The following is an 11,206-nucleotide window of genomic DNA, read 5'->3' as shown; positions in this document are numbered from 1 at the left end:
TGTTCTCTTACAGAGTCACCGGTCCTCCACTGCTGGCTTTTATGCATTAGAAAAGGCAGCATTTTAAAGGCCAAGCACCATCTTCAGCATAAAATGATGATGTCTGAAAGGATTCCAGGCATGGAAACATATGTAGCCAAAAAGGGGGGGGGGAGCCAGTGTACAGTGCAAAAAGCAAAACAAGAAACACCACTGACTGAAAATAAACAAGTATATAATAATCATATAAGCATAACATCAAGTATAATGTAAATCATTTGGCCAAGGTGTAGTAATGAAACATATAAGAAGAAGCACCATCTATAGTCTTTCCATGTGTCTTGTTCCAGCATAGAAGCAAATATCAATTATCAAAGTCCAAATTGAAGTATATATCATCATTGAAGTGTATATCAGTGTCGATGATATACACTTCAATGATGATATATACTTCAATTTGGACTTTGATAATGGAAACATATGTGGCCAACCCCAGTTAGAACTCAGAAGTCCATGGCTGCAGGCATGGTGATTCTCTGTTACCAATTCAGCACCTCTGCAAAAGCAGAGGCATTCACAGTGACCACGCAGCATCCACACAGAGGGTTCCTAAGCACTTTCCTCAGTGATCCCCGCATGGCTGTCTCCGCCACTCAATGCTCCACAGGCTGCTTAGAGAACAATGGTAGTCATCACTGTAGCATTATAGAAGCTAGCAAGAAGCGCTCTGGGGAACACAGTAGGGGAAATGAGAGCCACAAGGAGATAAAAGCAGTAAAATGGTGCTGGTGCGGGTGGGAGGTTCAAAAACATGCACCTTCCTGTCCAGACACTGCACTAACTCACTTGGACTGGAATCTTTCCGGAAAGATCTGGGCGTGGAACAGGGGTCACTGGGGGGGGGAGTATTTGTGAATCTCCTGCATTGTGCAGGGGTTCGACTAGATGGCCCTGGAGGTCACTTCCAATTCTATAATTCTATGATTCAAAGCACATTTGGGCATGATCAGAGCAAAGTATGGGAAAATCGGGAAAGTGGACAATGCAAAGACAACATCATATGGATGCTCTGAAAAATACCGTTCTAGCTTGCAAGCCAAGGTGGAGCAACAACTTAGTGGCAGTAGCCCATGTGACCTTTCCTCCATTGCATTGCCTTCTGGAAAAGCCCTTGAATTTTCAGTTTTCTATGTGCATAATTATTATCAGGGCTTTTTTTGTAGAAAAAGCCCAGCAGGAACTCATTAGCATAACAGGCCACACCCCTGAAAGCACAGCACATTAGCATATTAGGCCACACCCCATGTCACCAGACGTGTGGTTATCCAGCCACACCCACCTTTTGCTTCTTATTCTGTTTACCTTGTTTGTTGTCAAAACCCAGGGCTTTTTCTGTAGCAGGAACACCTTTACATGTTAGGCCACACACCCCGAATGTAGCCAATCCTAATGAGTTTCTGCTGTTGGGTGTGCCCTATTATGCTAATGAGTTCCTGCCGGGCGTGGCCAACTCGGGAGCCAGCCGGAACTTCGTTCCTGTGCGTTCCTGCCCCAAAATAGCCCTGATTATTATTGTCCTGAACAGGGTGGCCCAGGCTAGCCTGATCCTGCCAGACTGTGGAAGCTAAGCCAAGTCGGCCCTGGCTAGTGCTTGGATGGGAGACGACCAAGGGAGTCCAGGGTCATGACGTAAAGGCAGGGAACAGCAAAACACCTCTGAATATCTCATGCCTAGAAAACCCCATCAGGAGAGAGAGGAGAGGAGAGATGGGATTTATACCCCGCCCTTAACTACCCAAAGGAGTCTCAGAGCGGCTTACAAACTCCTTTCCCTTCCCCTCCCCACAACAGATACCCTGTGAGGTGGGTGGGGCTGAGAGAGCTCTGACAGAAACTGCTCTTTTTCAAGGACAACTCTTGTCAGAACTATGGCTTGCCCAAGGTCATCCAGCAGCTGCAAGTGGAGGAGTGGGGAATCAAACCCGGTTCTCCCAGATTAGAGTCCGCACACTTAACCACTACACCAAACAGCTGTGACTTAATGGGACTATCCACCATCTCCATAATCATTGTTAATAGACACTAATCAATGCTCCTGGTCCCTGCCTCAAGGATCTTATGACCTAAAATTTGCCATGGGGTGGGGATAAAACTAGGGAAGCCTATCCATTCCTTTTAGTAACATAAGCTTAGACCGGACTTCACACATGCAAAAGAATGAGGTAGCAATAAGGCAGTTAGGGTACTAAGGCGATAAGGTAGACTGTACCACTTCAGGTGGCCCAGGGAAGAGATTGTGAAGAATGTCTCCCCAGTGTTTTAAAAACTCCCTGCAAAAAAGAAAACCTACAGCAAGCAAAGAGAGGGGACAGAAGCTTTCTCCTTACCATACGATTTTGTGTTTGCACAGAACTGTATAAGAAGCAGCACTCTGAGCTGGAAACACCTGCAGCCTGAAATGGGGCATTCCACACCCTAGCTTCTCATCCTTCAGCATCTGTGCACCAGACCTTAGTTTCAAGAGCGGAGGGGATCTGAAGCAGGGGGTTACCACCCTTTTCTTTAATGACAGATACCCTGACCTGGATAGGCTAGGCTAGACCGGTCTCGTCAGATCTCAGAAGCTAAGCAGGGTCGGCCCTGGTTAGGATTTGGATGGGAGACCTCCAAGGAAGTCCAGGGTCGTGACACAGAGGCAGGCGATGGCAAACCACCTCTGTTCATCTCTTGCCTTGAACACCCTACAAGGTCGCCGTAAGTCAGCTGTGACTGGACAGCACTTTCCACCATCACACCTCTGAGTGCTGAATAATATCACCTTATGAAATGCACACGCACACACACTTCCTTCGCTCCCTGTTGTCATGCAAAATTTGCTTCCCCGATCTGACCTAAAGATGGGAGTGGTTCCAGTTCTCCATGCACACAGACGCAACAGGGCAGAGCCTTTGCAAGTCTCTCATTCTTCTGAGAGCAGTTTTCCCTCCCTTCTGACCTTTTCCTGGGTCTTCCAGGGGGCTGCATGAGCAGCTAGCGCATTATGCATTGGAGACCTCTGACCTAAAAGGTGGTGCTAAAGGCGACATGGACGAAGAGAGCTTTGGAGGAGGACTGGAAGGAAGGGAGAGTCGGGAATGGCATTGGGTGGGTGCAGATCCTGGCATAGATAAGGACCAGCAAGGAAGAAAGGATGGATTGAGAAAATGGGAGGGGGGTAGATGGGCCAAGAGAAGGATATGTCAATATATTGGGGTGGGGGGCTGCCAGGTTTCATTCAAGCTGGGTTGAAACGCCGCTTGAATGAGAGCTTACTAGCTCTAAGCTACATGTCGCTACTCTAAGAACTTAACTTGAGACTCAGAGAGAAAACTTTTAAAGAGTGACAACAAAGAGCAATAAACGGGAGCCCTATGGCCCTGCCCTCGGCTCGTCCCCAAATTATTGATTATCCAATCAGAGAATCCCAACACTGGCCAATTATGCATTCTGTCACCTTTCTGTAGCAGGGGAAAAAGGTAAAGGTTCCCTTGCTCGAAAGCCAGTCGAATCCGACTCTAGGGTTGCGGTGCTCATCTCCATTTCAAAGCCGAAGAGCCAGCGCTGTCCAAAGACGTTTCCGTGGTCATGTGGCCAGCATGACTAGACACCAAGGCGCACGGAACGCTGTTACCTTCCCACTGAAGTGGTCCCTATTTATCTACTTGCAATTTCTTGCTTTTGAACTGCTAGGTTGGCAGGAGCTGGAACTACAGACGGGAGCTCACTCCGTCCTGCGGCACCCGGGTCTCGAACTGCTGAACTACCGACCTTCCACAGCCTGCAGTTCAGAATCTTAACCACTTGAGCCAGCGCAGCTCCTTAGCTGGGGAAAACATGCAGACAATTCTTTTGGATCTCTAACTAGAAATTAGCATGCATAACAAACAGGAAATGCTTTCATGACAAACAAGGAGAGAACTCACACAAATATTCTGACACTTTCCGGTTTAAAAAAACTGTAGGGTTACCATGCTACTGTTTCTATAGAGAGGGGGCCCACAGCAGCAGGACAGTGGGGTGTTAATTCTCCCCCCCCCCCCGGGCCCCCCACCCCAAAAAATGCTGTTCAAAATGGTCAGTTCTAAAAGAATATCTGCACCGTTCAGAAATGCAAGGCATGCAACAGTTGGATGATGGCAGCTAATCTAAAAGTGAAGGGAAGGAACACGAAAAGTGAGTGGCGCATCAAATCCTGATCGAGCATGCGCCTCCCTCTGCCAAAGATAGTCCCCACAGATTCCACTGCTGCTGCTCATCAAAGTTTCAGAGCGAACCATTCCAGAACAACACAGGAATCCCTTCCCTGAGAAGTCAAATGAAGCCAGTCAGTGCTGTGACAAGAACAGGCAATGCACATGCAAAGAAACTGCACAGGTGTGGTGTTGCATGCAACTTGCCTTAATGACAATCACATACTACTGTGCTGGTCCAAACTTTCCAGCTCATTTTCCTGATCATAAGTGCCCCCCCCCACCCAGATACTTGAAGACCTTGTAAGAAAATGGCACGATATGGGGAAGGTGTGTTAAAGTGCCACCAAATCATAGTGGATTTGTGGCAATGCCATAGGGTTTTCAAGGCATTCAGAGGTGGTTTGCCACTGCCTTCCTCTGCATAGCGGCCTTAGAATTCCTTGGTGGTCTCCCATCCACATACTAACCCCGACTGACCCTGCTTGGGGTTTCCAGGATCTGATGAGATCGGGCTAGCCTGGGCCATCCCAGTCAGGGTACAATATGGGTACTTGCAATTTTTCTATATCATGGCTTCTAGCATATGTGGGGGGGGGATTTTTTGATCAGGGAAACAGGGCAGGGCAGAGAGTTAAAACCCCTTTTGCCAATACCATGGCCCCAGTCCATGCAGGTCCTGCTTTTGCAGATTTGGGGGGGGGGCAGATTAAATGTTCCAGTCCCAGAAACCCACCTTTACATGGGGCACTTACACACGTGCTTGAATAATGCACTTGCAAACACTGTTCCCTCTAAGCTGAGCTAGGGTGAGCTAGCGCACAGTTCTTTAGCCTCGGGCTCACACATTTTTGTCTCCGCACAGGAAGGAGGGCTCCAGAGCAAACTAATTCATGCAGTTGCCAAATGGCTCGCTCACAACCTTAATGCCCGTAGCTCACAAAGTAGATTTTTTGCTCACAAGACTCCACAGCTTAGAGGGAGCATTGCTTGCAAACTACTTTTCAGTGCACTTTTTAACTGGATTTCACTGTGTGAAAAGGCAGAATCAACCTGCAAACGTTCACTAAAGTGCATTGAAAATGGATTGGAGCTGCATTATTCAGCATATGTGAAAGTGCCTGTGGACTTGATCCCCAATTTCCGTTTATAGAGTCTTCACCGTCTGTGCACTTCAATTATGTGCTCAGCTATGGAAAGATATGCACACACACACACACACACCCCACCCAAGCACCCAGGAAACTCTGAGATGGTTTTTTCCCCCTGGACATTCCATGGTGCTCAGCAAATTAGACTCGTAAAAAACACCCTCCCTGTTTTCGCAACTGTAATGAAATCACGATAACCTTTGGCATTTAGAAATGACGCAGGCCAAGTCGGAGCGCCCTTTGACCTATCCAGGTGACCTTGAGTCAGTCTGCGATTCCACAGAAGGTAAAGATATTTTGGCGAGTGCCACAGATGAAGGTAGAGAGGTTTGAATTACATGTCAGCTGATGCGGGGAGGGGGGGGGCTGCTGGAGATTTCAAGGGCTGCCCTCTTTGATCTGCTCTGCCTCTTTTTAGGAAACTCTTCCCAAACTGTGCAGATCTCCTCCGGCTAGTATGATGCCCCCACCAAATGTGAATTTAAGATGAACATAGCTCCACAACAAAAAGGTCTGGCAACTTACTTTTTAAAAAAGAATGAAAGTTGGGAATTGCAAGGAAGTTGGATGGTTATTCTTCTGATCTTACCATCCTCTTGTCCTTGAACAGATCAAGATCCAAACCTCTTACAGACAATCACCGCAGCTAAATATTTAGTGACTGCTAAGGGAGTTGTCCGATCCTCATCTACAAGGAAAATCTGAATGGTTTGTTGTTGCCGTTTTGAGATGGTAAATCCATATAACCTATTAAGAGGGAGGAGGACAAAAGAAAACTTTCAAATTGAACCAGATTCACATTTACAGACATACTCTGTGCTTGCCAATCAGCCTTCCAGTATGGCTGAGGAAAAAGAATTTAACCAAGCAAGTGTAAATGCTCTCTTCTATAATGAGGGATCTTTAGGTCATTGTTGGTTGGTTATAACACTGTAGTGATCAGCCAAGTACCATTTTTTTTTTAAGTTTGAAAAGGCCTTCAGGTGGCACAGGGGGAAGTGGCAGCCACTATGGTTGCCAGCCTCCAGGTGGGGCCTGGAGATCTCCCGCTTTTACAAGTGATCTCCAGCTGACAGAGATCAGCTCCCCTGGAGAAAATGGCTGCTTTGAAGGGTGGACTCTACGGCACTGTACCCTGCGGAGACCCCTCCCCTGCCCAAACCCCGCCCTCTCCTGGATCCACCCCCAAAGTCTCCGTCATGTATTTTCCAACCCAGACCTGGCAACCCTAGCAGCCGCAGAAGCTGAGGCAAGGAAAGTGTGTGGAAAACTGTTGTATAGACGCTCCATTGCCACTGCCTCAATATTCACAGAAGCGATGAAAGCTACATGAAGAATCACCACTCTGTGGAAGCGGCCTGGTTTTAATGGAGCCAGCTTGGTTTTCAACAGCCTGTTTTGATGGCGGCGGCAGCTTATTCTTAGTGGTTTGTTTCTTGTGGTGGCACTTTAACAGTTTGGTTTCAGAGTTCGAGTTGTAAGCTGCCTCAAGCAGGTATCTTAGAGAGACAGTACCTACAGTTTCTTTCTTTCTTTTTGGTATTTTGTGTGGGTGCATATGTGCTTGCGAGCCAGGAAGTCATGGTGACTTCTGGTGACCCCTAGTGGGGCTAGGACGTTTCAGAGAGGTGGCTTGCTATTGCCTGCCTCTGCATCCCGGCCTTGGTATTCCTTGGAGGTCGCCCTTCCAAGTACTTGCCAGGGCTGTCGCTGCTTAGCTTCCGAGATCCGATGCAGTCGAGCTCACCTGAGCTATCCAGGTCAGGGCCACCTACAGTTTCTAAAGAAATAAAACAAATTTCTGTAAACCGCCACCCACGAGAACAGAAATGGGAGTCGCTTTGGGAAAACGTGGCTATCCTGTAAGTCCCAAGATGAGATGCCTCCTCCCCTTAAGTGAAGGCCTCCAGCTTTGTAAAGAAAATGTCACTAATATATTTTGATCCCACCCTCTCTCCAAGGAGCTCCAGGCCAAGTGAGACGTGACAGCGTCCTCGCAGCTACCGTGATGACATCATTGCCATTTAAAGTCATTTTTAAGGCTGCGAGGGCGTGATCCTGATCAGGCCCACAGCGCGGCGGGGTGGGGCATTTTTGTCTCCCCATCGCACACCTTACCAAGTGACAAAATGGCTGTGTTCTGGCACTTGAGGAGGTGTGTAGGGGGGACAATGTCAGCTAAGCTGCCATGAGTAGGGAGAGACGTTCTAATTGTTATGCATTGCTTCCCATGCTGCTTCGCAGCTGCAACGCTTATCTTTAAAGAGTTACTGGAGGAGTGTGGTGTCTACCTTCCGTGGGACCGTTCTGGTTCCCAGCTTTGCTACCGTTAGAGACTATTCCCGTCTCCCGCGCACGGGAGCCCATCTAATTGGGGGTATTGCTGGGGGGGGCATACGAACGCCCTATATCCTATTATGCGCATAGGTAGTCCGCCATTCCTAACAGTGTTTGTGTTATTGCATCTATGGATTTTCAATAAAAGTAAAACCTTCCTGGAAGCGTGTAGTTCATTGTTTTGATGTGGATCCTGACATTCAAGAGCACGGTGCTGGGGCCCTCAGCGCATTTTTTAAAATTACGGCATTTTTTAAAAACGGCGGTGGCAGGGCTATTTTTGGGCAGGAACGCACAGGAACAGAGTTCCAGCTGGCTCCTGAGTTGGCCATGCCCAGCAGCAGCTCATTAGCATAACAGGCCACACCCAACAGCAGAAACTCATTAGGATTGGCTACAGTAGGCGTGTGTGGCCTAACATGCAAAGGAGTCCCTGCTACAAAAAAAAGGCCCTGGGTTTTGACAACAAACAAGGTAAACAGAATAAGAAGCAAAAGGTGGGTGTGGCTGGATGACCACACTTCTGGCAACACGGGGCTGCCCCCTAATATGCTAATGAGCTGTGATGTCAGGGTGTGGCATAATATGCTAACGAGTTTCCACCCTTCTGACAGCGAGGGAAAGAAGGCGAAGAGCGCACACTGCTGTTTACTCCACTGTGTATTTTATGGAACCATCACAGCAAAGATTATCCATCCTGTCTTAAGGAGGTATCACGGATACTTGGACAAGTTATAAGCTGCTCCACAGCTTATAACAAACGGCGCTACATTTTTAGCAATAGCTCAAAGAATACGTGCTGCACGTGTAGAACAACCTTAGAAGCCACCCAGAAGGTCTAGGAGGAGGGAAGTTGAACTGTATAATCCATATGACACTCATTCGATAGCTGAATAATTTTATTCAACGTTGACAGAGTATTGCAGAAAGTTAGAGTTTTAGCAATTTTGTAATTAACACAGGCAGTTTAGATGCAGTTTTAAGTTTAAATATTTTATACATTTCATTGGTACCCTTCTTCGTATTGATTGTGATTGACTTGTGCTGGTTATACACCGAATAAACTATGACCGACTGACACACTGCTGCTTGTGCCCAGCCCTTGTACTCCCCTCAGTGGCCACACCTGCCCCCCCCCCACTTGCACAGAATGAGGGCTGCCCCTTCCTTGAACCTGGCTTGGCCCCAGGAAGAGAGTCCCCAGGGCCCCCAGACCAGTAAGACGCCCCCCTAAGTACATCCCCACAAACACCACGGGAGGTGGGCTAGGCCAATGCAGAGTGACTAGTCCAAAGGAAAGTTTCACAGTATCACAGGGGACTTGAACCTGGGCCCCCTAGTCTGACACACTAAGTAACCACTTCTTCACACTCTGGTTCTGCCTGTTTTAGTGGCGCGGGATATATTCCTCTGGCCTGCTTCATCTGAAGATGGCTCTTCCCAGAGTGAGTTTAAAAAAAGGTGGCTCTTTCCCACTGAACCCAGAACCGCTACTCCTGAATATTCGATCATCACTGCTGTTTCCCTGATGCTGGGAAAGATTGAAGGTCAAAGAAGACGGGGGCGGCAAAGGATGAGATGGTTAGACAGTGTCATAGAAGTTGAGCAAACTTCAGAGGACGGTGGAAGACCGGAAGGCCTGGCGGGATCTGGTCCATGGGGTCGCGAAGAGTCGGACTCGACTGTGCGACTGAACAACAACAACTGCTGTTTGCTGGTGAAACAGCGACAGCTACTAAAGGGAAACCAGAACAAACAGCCTCGCTAAAATTATGGCATACTAAAGTATGGGATCTATACATTATGGCAAAAATAACAGATAAATTAAGACCCTTAGAGTCAAGAGTAGTACACACCAATTTTATAACAATTTGGTTTCCAATTATGAAATATTTGACCTCTCAAAACAAAATACCAACAGTAATAGAAGATTTGCATTTATGGTAAGAATGATAAAGTACAACTAACACCATTAACTACTTTTTTCCCTCTTTTTTGGTCCCGGTCACACAGAGAATTTGCCACTCAAAAGGCACGAATGTTGGGCGGATTTTCGGGGCGCGATCACACCACAACATCTGGGAAGCATAGCGCACCCGTGGCCAACCCGTGGCGTCCCGCCGAAGATGCGGAGTTAAAAAGTACCAAGGAAAGTGCACTAGTATCCGGAAAACGTGCGGCACAGGCGGGCATCTGATCGCGGGAGCGCTACTATCCCGTGGCATGCGGCGGCCGTCCACATCCTGTCGCAAAGCGGATGTTTTTTGTAAGCGCATGCACACAAACACGAAACTGAAATCAGTGCTGCTCCACGGAACTGCACATGCGCACAAACGCAAAACGCTTGTGTGATCGCGCCGCGCCGCTTCTTTGCCACACTGCATCATTGCTGTGTGATCGCCAGCCAACAGCCGAAGCACAGAGACTCGGGGGATCGTGTGATCGGGCTACCGTGCTTTATTTTGCTTTGGGGGCAAACAGCCATGCCTCCCTCGCGCGTTATCTGGCCCGTATGATCGGGGACTTTGATTGTTAAAATAAGAATATGAATAATGTATGCAAGTTTAAAATTCTAAAGGTTGTATTATGTTATGTTGAAAACTTAATAAAAATATATTTTAAAAGGTGGTTATTTATAAGTCTGTGTTTCTGCCTGCTTAGGTTTCTAATCGATTGGATCATGCCCCAATAACCAGGTACTTTATAAGGAGGAACAGGTGAGTGTCCTTCAGAGCTGCCAAAGTCGAAAATTCACTAAGAATCAAGGAGGTGAAACTTTTCTCAGCAGAAAGCTGCTATGATGAGGAGAGCTTTGTTTAGTTCTATCCGTTAGACTGGGGCAGTGCCACAAGGAAGGTCAAGTGCTTGCTTTGCATGCAGAGGGTCTCCAGTTCAATCCCTGCCATTGCCAGTTCAAGTATCTCAGTAAACAAGTGTTAGGAAAGCCTCTCTATGCCTGAGATTCTGGAGAGTCACTACTATTCAGAGTAGAACAGGACAGACCAATGGCGATACTCAGCATAAAATGGCTTCAAGTTTACATCTACCTGGAGCAATTTGGTTTTAAACCACCCACCGGCACGCTCAAAGACTCAGAACAATGTCCGATTTTATTTTATTTTTGCTGAATATTCGTTCTACGTTGCATTAGAAATGTTTTGTACCGGTGTATTTTCACAGCACTTTTCTGCCCCCCCCCCCCCCCGCTCTTTTTCCCCCCACCCTATTCCACCCACCAAAACAGAACAAATATTAAATATGTTTATTAATTTTACGTAAAGCATTGATAGCCTGTGTTATGAGAAGAAGAAGAAGAAGAGAAGAGATTCGATTTATACCCCGACTTTCACTACACGAAGGAGTCTCTGAGTGGCTTACAAACTCCTTTCCCTTCCCCTCCCCACAACAGACACCCTGGGAGGTAGGTGGGGCTGAGAGAGCTCTTGACAGAAACTGCTCTTTTTCAAGATGAGCTGTGCCAGAACTAGGGCTTGCCCAAGGTCATCCAGC

This window comes from Gekko japonicus, unplaced genomic scaffold, assembly GCF_001447785.1.
Source record: "Gekko japonicus isolate JY-2015 unplaced genomic scaffold, Gekko_japonicus_V1.1 scaffold316, whole genome shotgun sequence".
In the NCBI taxonomy this organism is placed as follows: Eukaryota; Metazoa; Chordata; class Lepidosauria; order Squamata; family Gekkonidae; genus Gekko; species Gekko japonicus.
Note: the sequence above shows the minus strand (reverse complement) of the source record.